The sequence below is a fragment of the Pelobates fuscus genome, chromosome 3 (genome assembly GCF_036172605.1).
Source record: "Pelobates fuscus isolate aPelFus1 chromosome 3, aPelFus1.pri, whole genome shotgun sequence".
Lineage (NCBI taxonomy): Eukaryota > Metazoa > Chordata > Amphibia > Anura > Pelobatidae > Pelobates > Pelobates fuscus.
This window is the reverse complement of record NC_086319.1, coordinates 43,373,916-43,397,093: the sequence shown is the minus strand read 5'-3', so window position 1 is coordinate 43,397,093 and position 23,178 is coordinate 43,373,916.

Here is a 23,178-nt window from a genome sequence, read left to right as displayed (position 1 = left end):
CTAAGTAAATGTTTATTTGCAAGAGGATGGAGAGCTAACATCAACTTTTTAGCGTCACACATCGAATAATACTTTAATCCCTGGAAAATAACACTTTTCTATTTACATTAAGATTAGGAACATCATCTGCAACAATATTTTACAGAAAAAAAAACAGGATAATTAAGTGTGTGGGAAGATGATAAAAATATAGCAGTGTGTGCTATCAACTGTGTCAGGCAAAGCAAAATGCAAGGATTTATGTATGCAAATCTTTTTGCTGTATACACTATGCTAATTGAAAATTTAAAACCATACATTCATTTATTGGGCTCTGGTATGTTAATCTTGTTTCTGTAAGGTTTAGAATCTGGCTACATTTTCTACTTACTGTTATTGTTGACCTTGTATTGCAAGTCACTTGAGAATTCAGAGTAAGCAATCCGCTTTTAGATCACCTAGATGTCCAAACAAGTAACCACTTTATTAAGCAGGTTTTTCAGTTGTATGCTACTGATTATAAACATAAAGTACTATGACGTAGTGATGGGCTTGACTCAATATGGCCATATGGTCTAACTGAATCGCCATATTTGTTTGCTAAGACAGGTGATTTAAAGTAGCCTTGTAATGTTTAAAACTCTATTTATTTATTTACTTATTTTTGTGTGTGCAATGTTCCCTAATCTGTATTTTGTATAAACATAATGTAAACCACATGATTTTATTAAAATAAGAAATACAGGGTGCTAAGCCTCCCCCCCCCCCCCCCCCATGTCCTCTCTCACTCTATGGGGGCCAATATGACCCAATATGATTAGAATCTCCCGAATGCCCCTACTCGCTCTGCCGCGAGTAGGGGTTTGTCTACTAAACAGTGAGCAGCCTGTAGCAGGGGGTGGGGGCCCTAAAAGACAATGGGGGTGGAACCTATTGTTTCCCCCAGGTCTGCACCCATGAGTGGCGGGTGGGAGCCCTAATTTAAAATAGGGAGGAACACACCTATTGTCCTCCATTAGGGAGGAACACACCTATTGTCCTCCATTAGCGGCGGGTGGGGGCCCTAAATGAAAATGGGGGGACCTATTGTCCTACCCCCTGCCTTCCCCATGAGCAGTAGGTGGGGTCCTAATTGAAAATGGGGGGAACCTAGTGTCCCCCCCTCTGGTCCCCACCCATGAGCGACAGTTAGATGCCCTAACTGAAAATGGGGAGGGGGGCCTATTGTCCTCCCTCCCGTCCCCCACCCATGAGTGGCGGATGGGGGCCCTGATTAAAAATAGGGGGGATCTATTGTCCTCCCCCTGGCCCCCACCCACCCTAATTGAAAGCCCCTAGCCACCGTCCCACCCCTAAAAATAGTGAGGGGGGATACAATAAAACTAAATCCCTATAAATAAATAAAATACTTACAATTTGATGTCTTCTTTTTTCTAAAACTTAATTTTTTTCACCCCCAAAAAAGGCCAAATAAAAAAACATAATATCCATTGAACTTATCAAATAACATAAAAAACCTGAGCACAAAAAATTCATAATCCATCTTCACCATGCAAGGGCTCATAAAGCCTTTCCCACACCCTGCAATTTGGCTCAGAGATGCTCACTGTTTACTAGACATGCCTTTAATCACGAGTAGAGGCAGATTCATTTATAATACTAATTAATACTAATTAATACTAATTAATTTTTACTAAGTAAAGTTGGCTGAAAGACCAATCTTGGTCTTCAGCCTTTTAGTATATAGCTCCCTAATACCGTGGACATTGGAGAGCTATTTACTAAGCGGCTGCAAGATGCAGCGCAACACAGATCGGACCAGAATTTTATTAATTCCAACAAAAGTTGGAACCGACCTAAAAGTACCAAATGTCGTCCTAACATGAATGGACAAACTGCTCTCATTCTGTTAGGGCGAAATTTGGTAGTATTGCCGGCGTTCGGGAATACGGAAAGGAGGCATCACGAGAACACAGAGGAAAGGTGAGAATTGTGGAAAAATGTCTCTGACCACAGTAAATGGAGCACACTTTGCTCCTTCGCTGGTCATAGATGGTCAGGCATAGTAAACCTACATAAGACAAATAGTCCCTACTTTATCTTATGTTTTAAAGAAAACTAGAGCAGACAGGGAAAAATAAAGAACAGATCCTGAGAGAGGAAGAGAGGAGGAAGCGATTAGGGAAAGGTAAACTTGGCATGACAATGCCGCTTTAAGCTCAATCCAAACATAATCCACTTACCTTCATACTGGCTCCTTGATTGAGTGAAAGACAAAAGAGAGAACTATACTAAAATGGAGATTAGTAGTGTGGTGAGAGAGCAACAAATATATTGAAACATAACCTATGGTGTTATTTATGTTTGTGTGTTACCAAGTTTGTAAAAATAATCTATGTATCTATATTTTCAGTGGAGATAAGCAAATTGTCAGATCAGTCTGTCTAAGAAAAAAATATTGGTTTAACAGATTAGTTGATGAGTCGCAAATGTTCCTGCTGAGTAGGTGACCACACATATTATCCCTGATAGCAAGAAAACAATTTACTCATCTCTGCAGATATATTTCTTTAGATATACTGTATCGTTACAACAAGCAGATGAGACACCTGTTGCTAGTGTTACCCAGAACCAGACATATATGTGGAAAATACAGAGTAACTCCACTAAGAGTTGAGCCCAAATCTGTGTGCATACAATGTATGAGGTAATTATAAAAGTGTGAGACACAGAAGAGGATAGCTAAGAATAGACGATTCAGAAATAAGATCCAAGACTATGTTGAATACATTCATAATCCAACCTGAGTTTAACATTCTATTGGAGTTACTTAAGAAGCTGTAATGGCCACCCAGAGTATCAGAGGGGTGTATGCTGTTGGAGACGTCCTTTTCCCTTGTAGAGAGCTGTGCTGTAGTATTATCCAGATGTCATCTCAGCCGTACAGGTAGTCAAAGGTGTAGCAGAGCTGTTACAAGAGCTAGTGATTAGCTGTGAAGCCGGTTCCCTACAAGCACGAGACAAGCCTACGTGTTGAGGCTTAAGCAGAACTTATTTTAATGGGGCCATGCTGGCCTTTTATGCCAGGTGGACCTTGCTGGGCACAGGGAAAACAGTGAACAACCAATAAACATAGAGTCATGTAATGAGTCACTCCCATACATTACACAATATCTCTCCCCTCTGCTTTAGGAGATAATTGCGTTAATTACTGTATCAACTCAATTATCTCCAAACGAAAAAATGAACTTTTTTCTACATCATATCCAAACCCCATAAAACATACATTTTCTGATAGCTCATAGCTAGGGGAACAACATGTTAAAAAAATCAGGCAAATCGGTTCAGGGGTTCGCAAATTAGATGAAAGTCCCATTTCGGTCTCTTTTGTGCATTGTAAAAAGGTCGAAAAATATTTCACATAATCGTTCATGCGTGTGATGGTCTTGTGCCGCTTCATTAGTATGTTATTTCTACCGAATGCTGCCTACTTTGGATGATTGAACACAAATCTAAGTGGTCCTGAAAGTCTCAGCGGTGTTCGGGTCATTGAGTGTCAGAAAATAGTTTCAGACACTCGACGACCAGATCCCGCTGGACGCGTTCGACAAAACAAGATGGCCACCACCATGTGTTCATACATATGAATCAATGGCCACCCAGTGAACCATGGAGAACATTGAGGTTGCGGTTTGGCATAGTGTCAAATAAGTAAATTGACAGCTTGGGTGGTCGAACGTTCGGTAAACTGTTCGGTATAAGAACAAATTGGGTACAGTTTGTTTGTTTGAATTCATAGGCCGGTTTAGGTAAAGGGTATTGTAACAAAGAGTTCAGAACAGCAACAAAATTAGAAATCCAACTAACAGAGCATCTGTTACAGAAGCCAACGTGAAAGATAAGGAAAATTGGAAAATAATACCAAGCCGTGAGGAATGGACCAGGAAGTCAGGGACCATTAGTCAGGAAAGGGTACAGGCAAGCAGTGCCTTCTGGGTGTCCTTGTACCCTTTTCTGACCTATATCTTGTTACAGACGGAGATAAGAGACTCAGGTTTGTGAAGTACTAACTGCCGTACTTAGATCTAACAAGCGCTAGGAAACTCACCATTGCACATAAGGGACCATTAGTCGACCATGTCTTAAACAGACCATACACCTTGCTATATTTAAAAAAAGAAATCTAATAATGTGATCATTCTAAACTATCTGTAACTGTTTTAAACCATGGTATTCAACCAATTGATAGTTATGGTCATATCTTCTTAATTTTTTTTATTTTTTTCAGATAAATAAAGTTTAGAACAATAAATCAGAGATGGAAATTCTCTACAATTCTCTGTATAATTAATACCATGACTATGTTGGATGGTATTTAAACAGGACATGCAAATGTTTTAAATACATAATGAATTAATCCATGAATGAATAAATGCCCCAGGTTTTATAAAAGATACTGGAAGTGAATGCATTAAAATAGAATTCTGGTTCGTAGGTTGAAACTAGTTAAACTATACACAGAAAATTACCTGTAAAACTTGGAAAGAAAAAGAGCTTTAATCTGAAGATAGCACAACCAAATTAACTTTCATTTATCAGCACTGGAAGGCTTCAGCTGGGATTTGTACATCCAATGGCCAATGATAAAATACTAGTTTGGGATTTTGCCATTTGTGTTTCAGGGAACTTTTAAGTACCTCTGTGCAGTCTGTTGATAAGTATATTCCGTAAGGCAGTATAATGTGATATTTCTATAATTCACTTCTGCTAATTCCCTGTTCATCTATGTATAAAATGATCAAAGAGCTGCACAGGTACTGGTTGACTTGTAATATTAAAAATCCATATAGTTAAAGTTAAAGATCCACATCGAATGTTACGAATGATTGACAGCAGTAGATTACATTAGAGGAAAGTGATAATAAAAATATTTTACCAGTTTACGATATATATATATATATATATATATATATATATATATATATAAACGAAAAAATCAGAGCACTCAAAAAGTACTTCTTATTCAGTGTTTACTGTGATAAAAGTTACATCAAATCATCAAATCGACGTTTCGACCCCTTAGGGTCTTTTTCAAGATCTTGAAAAAGACCCTAAGGGGTCGACACGTCGATTTGATGATTTGATGTAACTTTTATCACAGTAAACACTGAATAAGAAGTCCTTTTTGAGTGCTCTGATTTTTTCGTTTATATATATCTTGGACGCCGGTAGCACCAAAGGCAAGAATTGTTCCAGTCACTTAAGGGTGAGTGCCCAATCCATATATTTTTTCTATATATATATATTTATATATATATATATATATATATATATATATATACCAAGGTACTTCCTCTTTTTCTGCATCCTCTATCTGTTGAAGTCTCAAGCATTCCCTTAGCAGTTCATCTTTGGGAGCCATCTTCATGTGGATGCTCTGTGTTTCATCCAGGACTGTGGCCTTGACACTCATCAGGCCCTGACCTCCTTCCTTCCGGCAGGTGTACAGTCTCTGGTTGCTGGATTTTAGGTGGAATCCTCCATTCATAGTGAGTAGTTTTCTGGTCTTGAAATCCATGGCCAGGTTATTATTCCAGCTGAGTACCTGATGACCGGTAGGGCATATGTGTTGATAGCTTGGATCTTGTCCTTGTCATTGAGCTGGGACTTCAGGACCTGTCTGACTTGGATGTTGCTATCCTCCTTGCCTCTTCCTCATGGTTGCCATGCATTTGTGGTACCTGCAGGTACCTGTAGCTGTTCTTCTATTTGACCTTCTTGAACTTCAACTCCTTCTGTCCTGATCATCTTCCCTCGTTTTGCTATCATCCGCCTGCATGACATTCCGATGTCCTTGCTTTATATCCTAGTTAGGTGGATCAGTGAGTCAATATCCCGCTCATTCTTGGCATACAGCTTGATGTCATCCATGTAGAGTAGGTGGCTGATGAACTACTCTTGAACCTGTATCCATATCCACTCTTCTTGATGATCTGGCTAAGGGGTTTGAGGCCTAAGCATTGTGAATAGCGCTTCTTGAGTTGTTTTCCACTTGCCTATCAAGTTCTCTTATTGTCTTGCTGACCATGTAGAGATCCATGTGTGTGGCTTTCTTGTAGTAAATCCTTAGAATCCCCTTGGTCAGTTGGTGTTTTGATCCTCTGGTGTTGTTTCCAATCCCCTTCTGAGTATTGCTCACATATTGACTCATATGCCCTTGGATCTTGGAAGCTATGATGCTCTATGTTGTGGGGAGGCAGGTTATTGGTCGGTAGTTGGATAGTACTGTTCCCTTCATGATCACTATTGTTTTGCCTTGTGTTAGACAATCAGGGTGGGGGCCTGTTGCAGGTAGCTGGTTCATTTTGCTTCTAGGTGTTCATGAAGCTCTGTTAACTTCTTTATCCAGTAGTTGTGGATAAAATCAGTTCCTGGGGCTGACCAACTCTTCATGTGTGCTGCTCTCTATTGGAGCAGCACTCTGAATGTAATGGTGACTGGTTCCTGTTCTGGCAGCATGCAGTGGTCTGCTTCCCTTATGAGTGGGTGGGTCTTGCAAGGAGATGTGGTGGTTAACCTGTAGTTGTGCATACACCTTGGATGGTTCTTTGGTAAAGAGGGCATGGATTCTCTTAGCCTCTGCTTCTCTGGCGTGTCTGCTCAGTCTGGTTGCCAGTGCTGTCAGTCTTTGCTTAGCTGTTTCCAGTGCCTCTGGTATGGGCATATCCTTGTACTTCCGCATTAGCATCTATCTTTGATCTTTCCAGCTTACTAACTTCCTTCCGTGTTTTCTTTATCTTGGCTTCCAGTCATAGTCTCCATGGTGGGCATTGCTTCTCTTTAAACCTGATCTTGTAGTCAAGTAGCTGGAGGACCACTAATGCTGTGGCATATATGAGCCTGTTGGTCTCTGTGATGGTGCAGGTCGGGGTTGTGGACAATGCTTCATTAACTGCAGCTAGCATGCTGTCTGGTGGTATCTTTTTAGTGATCTTCAGTAGTCTAGGATCATTTCCCTGTTGTTATGCCATCTTGGGATATGGATTCAGGTTCACAATTCTCTGGTGCAGGTAAGAATTAGGTATGGGAATTTTTTCCTCCTCATGGTGCATGATTGATTTCTTCTGTAGTCCATTTAATTCCAGTTGTGACACTGGATTTCTCTTGAAGATGTTCATAACTCCCACATACATTTCATGTTAATCCGGGCATGACTTTCTTAGTTCATGTTGCTCTCATATTATTGAGGTGGGCAGTGTATATATTGCTAGGTTTCCTGCTCATGGAAACTTATTGGTGCAGTTGTCAGGCTGGGATTATGAACCTGTGGTTCCCAGTTCAAAGTGACATTACCACTGTGCTATCCAGATAGTGGATAGTGGAACAGCATACACAGAGAGACACAACCAAGTTGCTGGGATTGTGTACTGAAACATCTGCACAGAATATGGATTGGACCTGCCTAAGTCCAGATGGGAGATACCACAAGGGGTAGTCAAGAATGACAGGGCTATGATCCTGTGGGACTTCAAGATCCAGACAGACAAGCAAGTGCTGGCCAACCAACCCGACATCGTGGTGGTAGACAAGGAATGGAAAACTGCAGTCTTGGTGGATGTGGCAATACCAAGTGACTATAACATCAGGAAGAAGCAACATGAGAAGGTGGAGAAATGCAAAGGACTGAAAGAAGAACTAGAAAGGATGTGGAAAGTGAATGCAGTAGTAGTCCCAGTTTTGATAGGAGCAGTCGGGGCTGTGACTCCCAAGTTGGGGGAGTGGCTTTAACAGATTCTAGGTGGGACATCTGAGAGTGCAGTTCTAGGAACAGCTAAGATACTGCACAGAAGCCTCAAACTACCAGGCCTCTTGTAGGGGACCCAAGAATGAGGAATAAACATACCACCCAGGAGGGATGAGAAAATCTATTTTTTTTATTTTACACACACATATATATATATACATGGCTTAAAATTTTGAGTTTCTCAGCATTTTGGATTTGGACTACTAGCTAGATGTGATGGACCACCTGGCACCATGACTGGGTGCCTCCGCCAATCACTGCTTCCTAGTAGCCTGGAGTACTATAAGCACCACACCGGACACCATAAGCCGCTGCAGGTTGGCTGGGGTCTTGCTGTTCTCCACCCACCCTGGACCCAAGCCCAGGATCCAGCTTCCAGTGGGTGAACCTCTCCTACTCCATAGAGTCTAGCAGGTATATAATCACTACTGGATATAATCACTACAAGAGCTAGTGATTATATCCAGTATAGCAATCCGAAGCAGGTATAGCTGGTAGAGCTGGTATAGCTGTTCCATACAATCACGAGACGAGGCTGCGTGTTGAGGGTGAAGTGAACTGACTTTAATAGGACCACACTTGGCCTTTTATGACAGTCCCCATGCAAGGGGCACTTCCCCTGGACCTGAGAGTAAACCACAGTAGAAACAAATACACAATCACATTGGCTCTCAGATCCAGGACACTCCCACACAAACTAGGTCAATCCCTCCTCTGTACCTGGGAGATAATTGAGTCAAGTACTGTATTAACTCAATTATAGCCAGACACAAAAACACACTTTTTTATAAAACCCTCAAAATACCTTTAAAACATAAAAAAACCCCACGAAAGTTACATCCCCTGATAGCCCCGATCTGGGTGAACAACATATCAAATAATCTGTAACGGACCGTTTCAGCATATGAGGGGTTAAAATCTGTTTAGGCGATAATCCCCTTTTCTCAGAAAGGCACAGCTACTGCAGAACATCAGAACTCACGAACTGGATATAGGTGAATAAGGTAGCACTCCAGCTGGAACCTCACAAATAGCTGCTAGCAGATGAATAGGAAAAGCAGACATCAGCTTACACTCCTAGCAGTCAAATCTCCAACAGCATACAGTGAATCCCCCCAAGAACGAGACAAGGCTCCGTGTTGATTGTTAAGCAGTGGTCTGAGGTGCTGGGCACCCAGCCTGGTTTTTATTACATGAGTACACATACAGGCCACACCCAGGGGAAGGCATAAAATAACCAATAACATAGATGTTACCTCCCACACATCCCCTCCCCTTAGTGTGACACTTAATCCCATTATGTGTACAGTTCAAAATATACTTTTACACAACTTTCATAACTTTAAAACCATACATCACATTCACATAAAAATACATATCCACAATCAATCCATTCAGGGGAACAACATATTAAAAAATGGCATGAATCAGACCAGGGGTTCAAAAGTTAGTAAAAGTATCTTTTATTCCCCCTGGCTCAAACAGTAAAAGTAAAACATCCCCACAATGCATCCTGGCCTCCTCCCTTCTGCCCTGGAGATAATTGGAGAAGAAATCTAATTATCCAGGACTAGAGGCAGACTCCATTAACCACATGGTTGCAAAACAACATAAAACTCTTTAAAATACATAAAGTCATATTTTATACATTAAACACAGACATTTAACATATCCCCTGATAGCTCAGGTCTGCGTGCACATTATTAGGTGAATGGCACGCAGACCACACAAATACAGTTTAATTGCCATGGAGCCAAAGTCTTTCCCATAGTCTTTCATTATATGAATAGGCTCCATGGCATAGCTATCTGGGGGGTATCACTGCTCACACAGGGCAAGTACCGAATGGCCCCACTGTATTTAAAGGGCCAGAATGAGTGACATGCACTCTGTTAGGGCCGAATACTGTTTGTAAAGGGCCCAATCTCCCAGGGCCATAGTCCAAAGGCAGCAGGCGGGCAACCAGGCTCCTCCAATACAATGTGGCGAGATTGGTTTCGTCACATCTCTCCCCCTTTCCAAAAAGACTAACAGGGTACCTGACCTCCTGCCGGTCAGTGCCCTTGTTAGTCCAGCAACCCACCCATAAAGCAAAAAAAACAGTACAGCCCACCCACAATAAATAGTTACTACACCTGGGTAGAGGAGAAGTTTGTCCATGTCCAGGTGCCTCACCATGGCTGTGTAGGGGACTGGTAGGCTGCCTTGGTGGGTTGCTGAGTGGGCAGAGACCAGCGGTACTCTGTCCTGGTGCCAGCACTACCACCGGAGTAGTCTGGTTGGAGCCTGGTTGCTGGAGACGGACTGTCTCCCCCTTAGTTGCATAGCTCTGCTGCTGAGTGGGGAGACCGGTTGTCTCCCCCTTGGATACACAGCTCTGTCGTGGGGGGGTAGGACCGACCGTCCCTACCCCCTGTGTGGTGAGTGCAGAGACCACGGTCCCATCTGCACCGGTGGGGGGTTTACAGTCTCCCCCTGGTATATTAAGCTGTCGCTGGGGAGAGCGGGTAACAGGCTCCTCTCGCACTAGAACACTCTGCCGCTGGGGAAAGGAGACTGGGCTCTCTATTCCCTGCACATTACGGATCCGCCGCTGGGGAGAGGTGGTAGCAAGCTCCTCTCCCATACATACTTCCATCATCTGTGGAGGGAGACCGACTGTCTCTTCTCCCAATACAGTGTCCTGCTGCTGGGGAAAGGAGACTGGGCTCTCTATTCCCTGCTGGACACTCTGCCGCTGGGGAAAGGAGACTGGGCTCTCTATTCCCTGCATATCAATGATCCGCCGCTGGGGAGAGGTGGTAGCAAGCTCCTCTCCCATACATACTTCCATCATCTGTGGAGGGAGACCGACTGTCTCTTCTCCCAATACAGTGTCCTGCTGCTGGGGAAAGGAGACTGGGCTCTCTATTCCCTGCTGGACACTCTGCCGCTGGGGAAAGGAGACCGTGCTCTCTATTCCCAAAAAACCACGCTGCTGCTGGGGGGTAGGACCAACTACCTCTGCCCCCTGTAACTCAGCCTGCCACTGGGGAGGGAGGATGCTGCTCTCCTCTCCCTGCACTTCACACTGCCTTCCCGGCATATCACGCTGCTGCTGGGGGGTAGGACCAACTACCTCTGCCCCCTGTAACTCAGCCTGCCGCTGGGGAGGGAGGACGCTGCTCTCCTCTCCCTGCACTTCACACTGCCTTCCCGGCATATCACTCTGCTGCTGGGGGGTAGGACCAACTACCTCTGCCCCCTGTAACTCAGCCTGCCGCTGGGGAATGGAGACTGGGCTCCCAATTCCCTGCAGGACCGGTGGAGAGACCTCGGTCCCATCTCTACCGGCCACCTGGGGTTCTTCCCAGTAAATCTCTACAATATCTTCCCAGCGGAAGGGGTCTGGATCTGGGTCTGTCACCTTACTGTCCTGCTGAGCCTTCCCAAGGAAGTGGAAGAGATCTTGGTAGTTTTGCTCCAGTTCCCACTCCAGGGTTGCTAGGTGAGCCAGGTCTTGCTCTACCTCATGGGGGTCATCCCACTCATGCCTAGCCTCCCTCTCATAGAAAATGTCCTGCAGTCTGGTTTGCGCAGGGCTCCCGAAGCCAGGCTCTGCAAAGGACTCCCATAACAAGCCAGGACCATCAAATTCTTCTCCCTCTGGCTTGTCATGTTCGGCTGTCCAGGGTATATACTGTGCCATATACCACCAGAGCGCCTGGTAGGCATCCTCCAGCCATAGCTCCTGCCATACCCGGTGCTCTAGTTCCTTCACCCATCCCTTCAGGGGCTGCTCTCCCAGGAAGGGCATCCGCAGTGCCAGTCGTGTCTGCCATCGCTGCTCTTCACTGGGGAGACTCTTGCCCCGCTGGTACTGTACGTTATCCAGGGCCTGGTACCAGATGCCTTTCCTTAATGCATCCCGGTCATCCATGTCACCCTCATTGTACTTCACTGCTGGTTCCATCCTGGTGCTGTCAGGGTCGCTGTACTCAGACATGCGTTGCCCTCAAATTGTAAAAATCCAAAGCAATGGTGTTCTGTAGCTGTCCTTCTGGCTGTAGGAACGATCCCGCCGCTTGCCACCAATTGTAACTTTTCCATAGTCTTTCATTATATGAATAGGCTCCATGGCATAGCTATCTGGGGGGTATCACTGCTCACACAGGGCAAGTACCGAATGGCCCCACTGTATTTAAAGGGCCAGAATGAGTGACATGCACTCTGTTAGGGCCGAATACTGTTTGTAAAGGGCCCAATCTCCCAGGGCCATAGTCCAAAGGCAGCAGGCGGGCAACCAGGCTCCTCCAATACAATGTGGCGAGATTGGTTTCGTCACAATCACCCAGATTGGTTCAGGGGTTTAGGAATGTCCTGGAAGTCATAGTTTTGGTCAACCGCACGCATGGTCCCATGCCCAAAACAGTTCCATAGAATCGCAGCTAAGTGCCGCTGGGGACCGACTGGGAACTGACCGGGAACCGCAAAGTCTTCCTGCCAAATATAGTTCCAGGGCATTGGCGGCTAAATACCCCTGAAGTCTATTCGCATTTTTTGTACATTTGTACGTCCGCTAGTGAGTTGGCGTTCGGTTCTATGGAAAGTGCCGAACCAGGGGCAATAAAATATGGGTCTTTACAGTCGCTGACCTGGCCCATAGTCTTTTGGCAAGAGGCTGGCAAGCAGGCCCCCCAAAAGCCTGTGGCGAGGCTGTGTTCGCCACACTAGGTCTTAAAAATTACTAACTACTGTAAACCATACTATGGTCACCCTATGACCATATTATGGTGTGAACTTTTACTTGCTAGGGCTACATTTTTATTTGACAATTGGTAGTGGCAAGAAGACATTTTGAACCCTCTATATATATTTGTTATTTTAATTGCGTTGCAATTTTTTTTTAATGATAAAACCCACTTTCTAGGGCTGGTTTTCATCCGGCAGAGAAATCAGTTTCTCGATTCTATGCATTTCCCAGATAATTTCTTAATTAGTCCTGAATTAAACAGATACATCAGAATGTTTTTCAAAACTAAGGTTGTCAAGTTGTTTTTTTGAACATTTTTCTCTTCTTGTTGTTGAGTAGTATACAAAGACAGCTACCATGAAGCATGAAGACTTCATATGGATTAACAAAAAATAAATAAAAAAACAATCAATTAATCAAAGCCCAAGTCATTTGGGAATTATGTGTTTTCTTTCACTGTAAGTAAATGCTATTTGTTTTATGGCATAACTTGTCATGCATTATCCATGGCTATGCCATAGAGCTGTGTGTTCAGAAAGACATGGCTAATCTGTTAACCCTAGTTAGGAAGTTAATTATTAAGTGCACTGCTTTGATTTTCAGGGAAACTCAAAGGATTTAGTGAGGGATTGACCATGTCATGGGCTTTTATAACTCAACCACCAGTTCAAGTCTTACATAGATTTGTCTGATTCTATCTGGAATTCATAGTTATAACTACATATAACATACTTGCTTACGATGTCAGACTATCATGATAGCAATTCTCTTGTTACTTGTTAGACTGAGCCCTGTGCCTTATCTGGAAGTACTTATCAGGATACAGTTAACACCCGAGATTGTCTAGAGATCTAGAATATATTATTTGTCCTGTACATGCACTCCATAATAAATAAGTGTTTTTACCTCCTTATGATGTTCCAGTGGTCATCTACTTTTATAGCAGTAGCATTCGAAGCAGAAGCATGATTTCTTAAAATTTGCTCAAAATTTTAAATAACAGCTCTGCATGATCGCCGAAACAGAAATAAGTACTGCCTTTTTTTGGAAGAACCTTGTTTTATTCCAATTAACTGTTTGGAATTTACTGATAAAGTAATGTATTACTTGACAATTTTTTTTTTTTAAAACAGCAAGGAAACACTTTTAAACAAATATACAAAGCTAAATAAAGTATTTAAGCAGGAACGGGACGTCCAAATCACTCTGGTTTCCAAGTACATCCTGGGGATATTACTTTTGCCAAACATACATTACCTAATTTAGTGGTACTCATTTTATCTACCTTGGAAGGATGAATTAACTCTTCTGGGAATTGAAACTGTGCCCCCAAGGGTTGAATAAATTCTATTGATGATGCGTTAGCCCATTGAGCTATCTCACTGGCCTGTTTTGAAATGTATGTAATAAAAATGTATAAACTTACTATAAACTTGTTCAGTTGCATTGTTGGACACTCCTCTCTGCAAGGGCAGTTTCTTAAACTGCCCCCTCCATCTATGTTCCCATCTCAGTTTCAGACCAGTCCTATAATCATAGAAACAGGAGATCATTGTGGGACAGCAGGAGAGAAACCCAACACCCAAGTCTACTCTGCTTTATGACACTGATCAGACTCCTTCTCTTCTCCCTCTATCATGATGTTGCAAGGTGAAGAGATCTTCCAGCTGTACGTGTGGGGATCTGTCAGGCATGCCCAATTCACTTTTCCAGCATTCCTAGGGATAGACTAGCTATCAAACATCAGAAAGAAGAACCAAGTAAAAATGAAGAAAAAACATATTTACCTGCTTTTTACAGCCCTCAGGGTGAGACAAATGTCTTATTCAAAGCTAAAGCTTTTGAATGAGACAAATGTCTTTTAATGTGATGCATGTCTCTTGTTTCAGTACTGCGATCTTGCATGTATGCATATCTGTATATACTATAAAATGCACTAGCACAAAGTATGTATAATAAGCTGACCAGATTGCTCCAATTTAGTGATCAGCCTATCGAGCATTTATTTTTATCTAATGACTAGTGACCTATTAAATTACAAATGTATTTTAAAAAAGCACCATATAAACTAAAAACATTACTATTAGTATTAGACAGTCTAGCATTTGTAATTATACGATACCGATTTTGCATTTTAAAAAAAACACTGGAAAAGCGTTTTACTTTTAAAAATAGAATAATGTTCTCACACTCACGGTTACAAATAAGCCTAAGCAACATTGATCTGTTTCTTTCCTTCTCTCTTCTTCATCACCTTTCTTTAATTCTTACAATTTCCTTCATCCTTCATTCACATCTTAAAACCCAAGTGTCATCTTTGAAGCCTATTGATTATTTGCCAATTACTATTTCCCTTCTTTCAAAATTTTAAAAATGTGTCCATTATTAATCTTCACAATCATATCCACTCACTCATCTTTACATTGACTAACTCCTTCTCTCCCTACTTTGTTCATTACTGAACTGTCCTACTGCCAGTGAGTGGACATCTCCTGATAGAATATGTCTCCATCCCCTGGTTATCCATATATCTATAACCCTTTTCTTGACAGTATAGAGACTGGAGAAAAGGATTAGGGGTGTTTTTACCCTCCCAGTCGAGAAAGGGTAGGCAAAATGTTGTGGACCACATCTCCCATAATGTTTTTGCAGCCATATTGCTGACATGCCATCAGGGAAGATGTAGTCCACAACATCTGGAGTGCTGAAGGTTTCCTACCCCTGGTCTAGGGTTTATAAAATAAATTTAAAAATATATTTGTTTGTACAATACGAAGTTTAGTTATAGTGAAATAAGATACATTTTCTAATGATGAACAATTTGTTTTCACTTGATACAGAGCCTGCTGTCTGAGATTTAATTTTATTTTGTTTTCCTTTAAAAGTTTGTATCAGGGTTTACGTTATACTTTAGTATCCAATCAGTGGTAAGTCTAGCAACAGATGGCATAGCATAGGTCTAGCGCTGGTAATTCCATCATTCAGTGCTTTTATTTAATCCACCAGCAGTAACCTTAAGTAATACTAACTTGAGTCTTTTCCGGCTTAAACTAAGACTCCATTAGAACAAAATACAAAATCTAAGGACTCCAAAAAGGTGAGAACAGCCTGATACGCAATGGCAATTAAGGCCATAAAGGTCGATGTTACACATTATTTAAAATGGATTTCATTAAGATCTAACATTACAGAAATATTAACAGAAAGGCAATTACATCTTTTCATGTTCTTTAAATGATATGTTTTGACTTAATTATTTCCAGGAATTATATTTATGGTTTGTAGCTCCTCTGGGTGAACACCTGTTTGCTACCTTAAAATAACCAATTAGAACAGACAATTATGCAAATATGAGTAAATAAAGTGATATTTATTTTAGGAATGTTAGTTATTAACTTTAACCCGTCTTAATATTTACATGTTCTATCAGTTAAAAGGTTTTTCAAATAGCTAGAAATTTCAAGATAGATTCAGTGAAGTGTTTACTCTACCAGTACATTTGTATGGATTAAATATGGATCGAGTTTAAAGTAAGTGGGCATGGATTATTAGAGCTGTCTGCTTAACTATATTTTGAACTCACAGGTCGAAGTCTTTTTCATGCTGTCAACCAGATATGTGATGATCACAGAGAAGAAGATAAAAACAGTAAAAACAGATAAAAATGGCATTATTATTGGAGCAGGATTGAGCATCACAATTGACGTAGGATGAATGAATGGCCAGAGCAGGGCCAGTGTAAGGATTCCTGCTGCCCTAGGCAAATATCCATTTTGCCACCCCCTCATGAAAGCAAATGCAATCTCACAGAGGTTTATTCACTAAACTCTGAATTGCAGTGAGTTAAAAAACAAATTGCAAAGTTTAAACAAAAACAGCTGAGCTGTGACTGTAGCCGAATTGGAGAATTTTTCTAGATCAGTTATTTTGGCCTACATTTTGACATATGGTTTCCAGTTAGGTCTGCCTAATACACACATACTGCTTAATACATACATCTATACACACACTGCCTAATACATACATCCATAAACACACACTGCTTAATACATACATCCATACACACACACACACTGCTTAATACCTACATCCATACACAGACACTGCCTAATACATGCATCTATACACACACTGCCTAATACATACATCCATAAACACACACTGCTTAATACCTACATCCATACACACACACTGCCTAATACATGCATCTATATACACATGCTGCTTAATGCATGCATCCATACACACATACTGCTTAAACATCCATACACACATACTGCTTAATGCATACATCCATACACACATACTGCCTAATACCTACATCCAAACACACATACTGCTTAATACCGACATCTATACACACATACTGCCTTATACATACATCCATACACACATACTGTCTAATACCTACATCCAAACACACATACTGCTTAATGCATACATCCATACACACATACTGCCTAATACCTACATCCAAACACACATACTGCTTAATACCGACATCCATACACACATACTGCCTTATACATACATCCATACACACATACTGCCTAATACCTACATCCAAACACACATACTGCTTAATACCGACATCCATACACACATACTGCTTAATGCATACATCCATACACACATACTGCCTTATACATACATCCATACACACATACATCCATAAACACACATACTGTCTAATACATGTATCCATACACACAAACTGCCTAATACTTACATCCATAAACATACACTGCCTAATGCATGCATTCATACACACACCCTGCCTAATACATCCATTCATACACACATACTGCCTAATACATACATTGTACATTGAATACATACTTTATCACTGTGATAAATAATGTATTCAATGCATTTGGTGACTTCAATTTATAAGACTAGCGCAGACGAGCACACACTGACAGACACGCACACACACTGACAGACGAGCACACTCACTGACAGAAACACTCACTGACAGACACACTCACTGACTGACAGACACACACACTCATTGACAGACAGTCACACACACTCACTGTCAGACATATACTCAATCACTGACAGACACAAACACTCAGACACACATTCACTGACAGACATACACACATACACACATACATTCACTCACTGACAGACATACACTCACTCACTGACAGACACACACTCACTGACAGACAGACAAACACACACACACACACTCACTCACTGACACACACACTCACTGCGAATGCCTAGTTAGCCCAACGGTGGCGCCGTCCCTGGGCCAGACCCATGTAGAAGGAAGGAGAGAGGTCTGGTTGGATTCGGGTGTTATCGGCATAAGGTGGTACTGAAATACAAATCAACCTGGAATAAGTTGGAACAGTACATGTAGAGACTAAACATGTTCTGCAAACTATTTTACCAAACACACTTAAGAGCCTTATTACAAAGTCAATGTGTGAGAAAGTGTTTGAGATTTTAAAACAGAGGTTCTGTGAAGTCACAGACCTCCATTTGTTCCCAAAATGCTAGGACATGGCAAATTCAGCCAAGTTTGATGAAGAAGGTATTTATCAAAACAGAATATTTTGCTATCACTTTTAAGGGCAGTACAGCATTTAATATCCCTTATGAAGCCATGTCTAAGTTCCTTAGAGACGTTTTGGCAATGTTACATTATCACTCTGATGTTTAAACTATAGCATATCCAATTCAGTAGATTTTTCTGTGCCTTTGGTAAAAACACACCAAGATACAATTGTGTCACATGTATATAAGCATGTGATCTATTAGTTTTTCACCAACCAAACAGTATACAAAGTACTCATTAGAACCTCCTCCAAGCAAGATCCTGCATCTATTCTTTGCTAGTTTAACATCACAATGCACTGTTTGCTGGATATTTTATTCCCCATTCAGTATGATGTTCTTGTGTCTCAGATAATAAACCATGTACATCTGACCCAACTCTGCTCTTGATGTTTATCTAAGAGTAAAGTAGTTAATTATGAAATCTGCTTTAAAAAATGCAAGCACATCTGCTCTCCAATCTAGTTATGAATACGGAAGGAATATAATTTACTGCTCCGTCAGTAGACAAAGGTGCCATTAAACATGTGTTCAATCTTCTCTGTGTGCATCTAGGCTGCTCATAGGCTTTTCATATGTAAGGGTTGTGCAGAAGCCAGAATTAATTAAATCATTGCCTTCTGGCTTCTTATGTGAGTTTCGTTTTGCGTTAAATTAAGTATGTTTATTACAGTATGCTTTTACCATAATATGTTCTAAACAGTCCTGTCTGCTTTCTATATTCCATTTTCTTTGCTATTCGACACGACAACCATTCTGTGCAGTGCTGTCAAGATTATTGGTTCTGGAACAGGCCTGGTACTTAAATGTTAATAATAGATCTTGAAATAGATATTACTCATGGATGAACCCCGGTTCATTCCTGAGCATAGCACATGATGTCTTAATAATTAAAATATATTTCAAGGTTTGATGCAATGGGCAGGTAACTTATAGGTTTGTAATTTTAAACAATAATATAGTCAAGATGATCCACATTTAAGTAATGCTTGTTGCAGTGTAAAACCTTATGATTATGGGCACTTCAGGATTTGTCTATATTAAATAATAGACAAATATATTAAATAATGTAGTTTATGTAGAAGGTCCAAACCCATTGCCTTTACAAAGCAATGTTTGTTCCTAGGTACTGATGGCATTGGATGACTTCTGTAAGTAATATGTAAAAATATTAAACAAAAAAATTCAAAATGTTATTTTTAACAATAATTTGTTTATTTGTGTTTTTTTTAATTTTGGCTCTTTTCATATTTTCTTTTCTTAGAGAGCAGAAACTCGATAACTGCACTCACAGCTCAATAAAGTCCACAGCAGCGGAATATCGTTTTAATGTATTAATACACTTTTAAACCATTACACAAGACAAGCTTTTATGCATTTTTAAACAGTGCTATTGTTTTATGTCAATAGCAATTCCAATATAATGTAGGAAAAATAAAGATCATTTTATTTTTAAGAATCTTAGCCACAAAGCATAAAGTCCATATTTACTTTCGAAGACATTAGTCCAATGTTCAGTGCAATGGTGTTTATTTGATAAACATTTTGGTTGAATCCTGAATTGCTTTGTTTTTGTCAAAACATATAATTTGTGAGGACAGCTAAATGGAAAAAAGTTCACAAAACTACCGTAGTTATTTTTCCAAAATGTAGTGACCTTCTCTTGACATCTGCTAGCTCCAGCACTGTCAAAATCCATTATTTGGTATTCCCTAACCCATGCCTTCAGACTGTTCTCTATCCTCTAGCTCTTTAAGAAGTCACTGAAAATTCATCTATTTAAGAAAACTATCTTCCTGGGTGATGCTTCTCTCATTACAATTGCCCTTCTCAGTAGCTTTGCCACCATATCCTAGGTCACTCTCTCTCCTTCCACACACCACTTTTACTAGATTTTTTCAACACTGGCATCTTATCCATCAGTCCTCCTCCCCAGGAGCGGACTGACAACTTGGACAGATTGGTCATGGGTCTTCTTGTCATGCCCTATTCCCACCCTGCACCCACCACAGCTCATATGCCTTCCTGCACCCACCTCAGTTTTTTTTCCTTCCTGTAGCCACCTCAGCTATCATGCACCCACCACAGAGCCTATGCCCCCATGCGCCATCAACAGCCCCTATCCCCCAACTGCACCCATTACAGCCTCTATGCCTTCCTTCACCCACCACAACCTCTATGCCTTCCTGCACTTACTACAGCCACTATGCCTTTCTGCACCCACTACAGCCTCCATCCCTCTCAACACCTACTGCAGTCTCTATCCCTCCTGTACCTAGCACAGCCCCTTTGTCTACCACCACAGCCTCTATGCCTCCCTGTACGCACCTCAGCCTCTATCTCTCCCTGTACCCACCTCACCCACTGTAGCCGTGATGCATTTCTGCATCCACTACAACCCCTATGCCTTTCTGCACCCACTACAGCACCTATCCCTCCCTGCACTGACTACAGCTCCTATCCTTCACTAGAACCACTACAGCATGTATACCTCCCAGCACCCAGTAGAGCTCCTATCAGTCCTGCACCCACTACATTCACTATCCTCAGGGGCGGGTTGGGACGGGGGGGAGGGAGGCAATTGCCCCGCAGGCTGCCCTAAATCCAAGGCCGCCCACATCCAGCAAAAAAAAGGAAAAATCTAAATACCCTGCCTCTGGCTGGGGACTTAGATTTTACAACTTACCTTACTCTCCCTGCCGCCCCCTCTTCCTGACATCATCAGGAGAGGCCGGATGACTTCACTGACTGCTGGCTGCTGCTGGCTGCTGGCTGCTGGCTGCTAGTTGCTGGCTCCTGGCTGCTGGCTGCTGGCTGCTGGCTGCTGGCTCCTGCTCCTGTACACCCCATGCTGGCCTTAGGTAAGATTCAAGTTTTTTTTGTCCCCTTCATCAGCCCCTGTCCCCTTCATCAGCCCCTGTCCCCCTTCCTCAGCCCCTGTACCCCTTACTCAGCTCCTGTTCCCCCCTCTTTGCTCCTGTCCTACCCTCTCAGCTCCTGTCTCCCCCCTCAGCTCCTGTCCCCACGTCTCAGCGCCTGTCCCCTCCTCTCAGCTTATGTCCCCCCAGCTCCTGTCCCCCCTCTCAGCTCCTGTCCCCACTTTCAGCTCCTGTCCCCCTTACTCAGCCCCATGCCCCCCACTTCTGAAGAAGCCTATCAGGCGAAACGCGTTAAGTGGGACAATATTTTATATTTTATATCTCATATTTTATTATCTAATATTTTGTTTGTTAATATTAAAGTATACTTTTTAAAGTTACTTTTTATATCTACTATTTTTTATTTCCTGGTATCCTGTATATCCTTGGTGGGGATTATACCACCTAAGCTGTTTACACTAGAGCAGGTCACATGCTCTGGAAATTGTAAGTACAATACTACTTATTATCCATTATATTATTGGTACTTACTTCACCATATTGCTGCTATTTCTTTTTCATACCAACTACGTACATTGCACCCTGAGAACACCTGTGACAACTACTGCAAATCCAAAGACAGGGATTGTACCGTCCAAGCGCTTCACAGCAGAGCTCTGTTATAGCTCATCTCCATGTGAGTGGACTGTACATAGTTATTAACCACCTACTTTTTTAAAATTACTGTATTGCACTATTATTTTTTCTTAATTTCCTTTTTTTGAGGTTACAATTAATTGGAAAATCCAAGGATACATGTATGTATTTTTTGCATATATAAACTAAAAGGCACGGTATACGCCCTTTCTCTTTCCCTGGCTGCTGGCTGCTGGCTGCTGGCTCCTGCTCCTGTACACCCCACGCTGGCCTTAGGTAAGATTCAAGTTTTTTTTGTCCCCTTCATCAGCCCCTGTCCCCTTCATCAGCCCCTGTCCCCCTTCCTCAGCCCCTGTCCCCCTTCCTCAGCTCCTGTTCCCCCCTCTTTGCTCCTGTCCCACCCTCTCAGCTCCTGTCTCCCCCCTCAGCTCCTGTCCCCACGTCTCAGCGCCTGTCCCCTCCTCTCAGCTTATGTCCCCCCAGCTCCTGTCCCTCCTCTCAGCTCCTGTCCCCACTTTCAGCTCCTGTCCCCCTTACTCAGCCCAATGCCCCCCACAACACAGCCCCACAACGTCCCCACTACAGCTGGTCTCCCCAATTTCAACCCATATCCCCAACACCACAGCCCCTTTTCCATATTTTGCCATCAACCTACTTCAGCCCCTATCCCCCACTACATTTCATAAACCCCCAATTATAGCTCATACCCCCACTACAGCATCTAGCCCCCTACTACAACCCTGTCCCCTTACTCAGTCCCTGTCTACTGACTTTAAAAGTGTAAAGTTTGTGTGTGTGTATGAGTATGTCTGTGTGTGTCAGTATGTGTGTGTGTTAATATGTCTGTGTGTATGTCAGTATGTCTGTGTGTGTGTCAGCATGTCTATCTGTGTGTGTGCCAGTAGGTCTGCGTGTGCATGTGTCTGTGTGTGTCAGTATGTCTGTGTGTGTGTGTGTGTGTGTGTCAGTATGTGTGTGTGTGCTAATATGTCTGTGTGTGTGTGCCAGTATGTCTGTGTGTGCGTGTGCGTGTGCGTGTGTGTGTGTGTGTGTGTGTCAGTATGTATGTCTATGTGTGTGCAAATATGTGTGTGTCAGCCAGTATGCCTGTGTGTGTGTGTGAGTCAGTATGCCTGTAACAGTGTGTCTGTGTGCATATGTGCCTGTCAGTGATTGTGTGTTTGTTAGTGTGTGTCAAATCAGCAAGTGTGTGTGTGCCTGTCAGTGAGTGTGTCTGTTCAGGTGACTGCTCCCCCTTTCAATCACATGGGAAAGGTGTTTTTACTCTCCTCTTGGTGCAATGGGCCACTTGACTGGATTTGCCCCAGGTCTAAGGCTGCCAACCCTCCCCTAACTATCCTCCCATGTACATACTACAGCCCATATCTCCCCCACTGACACACTGCAGCCACTATTCACACACACACACACACACACACACACACACACTCACACACATACTGCAGCCTATATTTCCCCCACACACAGTAAAGTGTCTATTATCCATACAAACATACAGTACAGCCTCAGTATCCACAGATGCCAACTACATCCTCTTTCCCACACACATACAACAG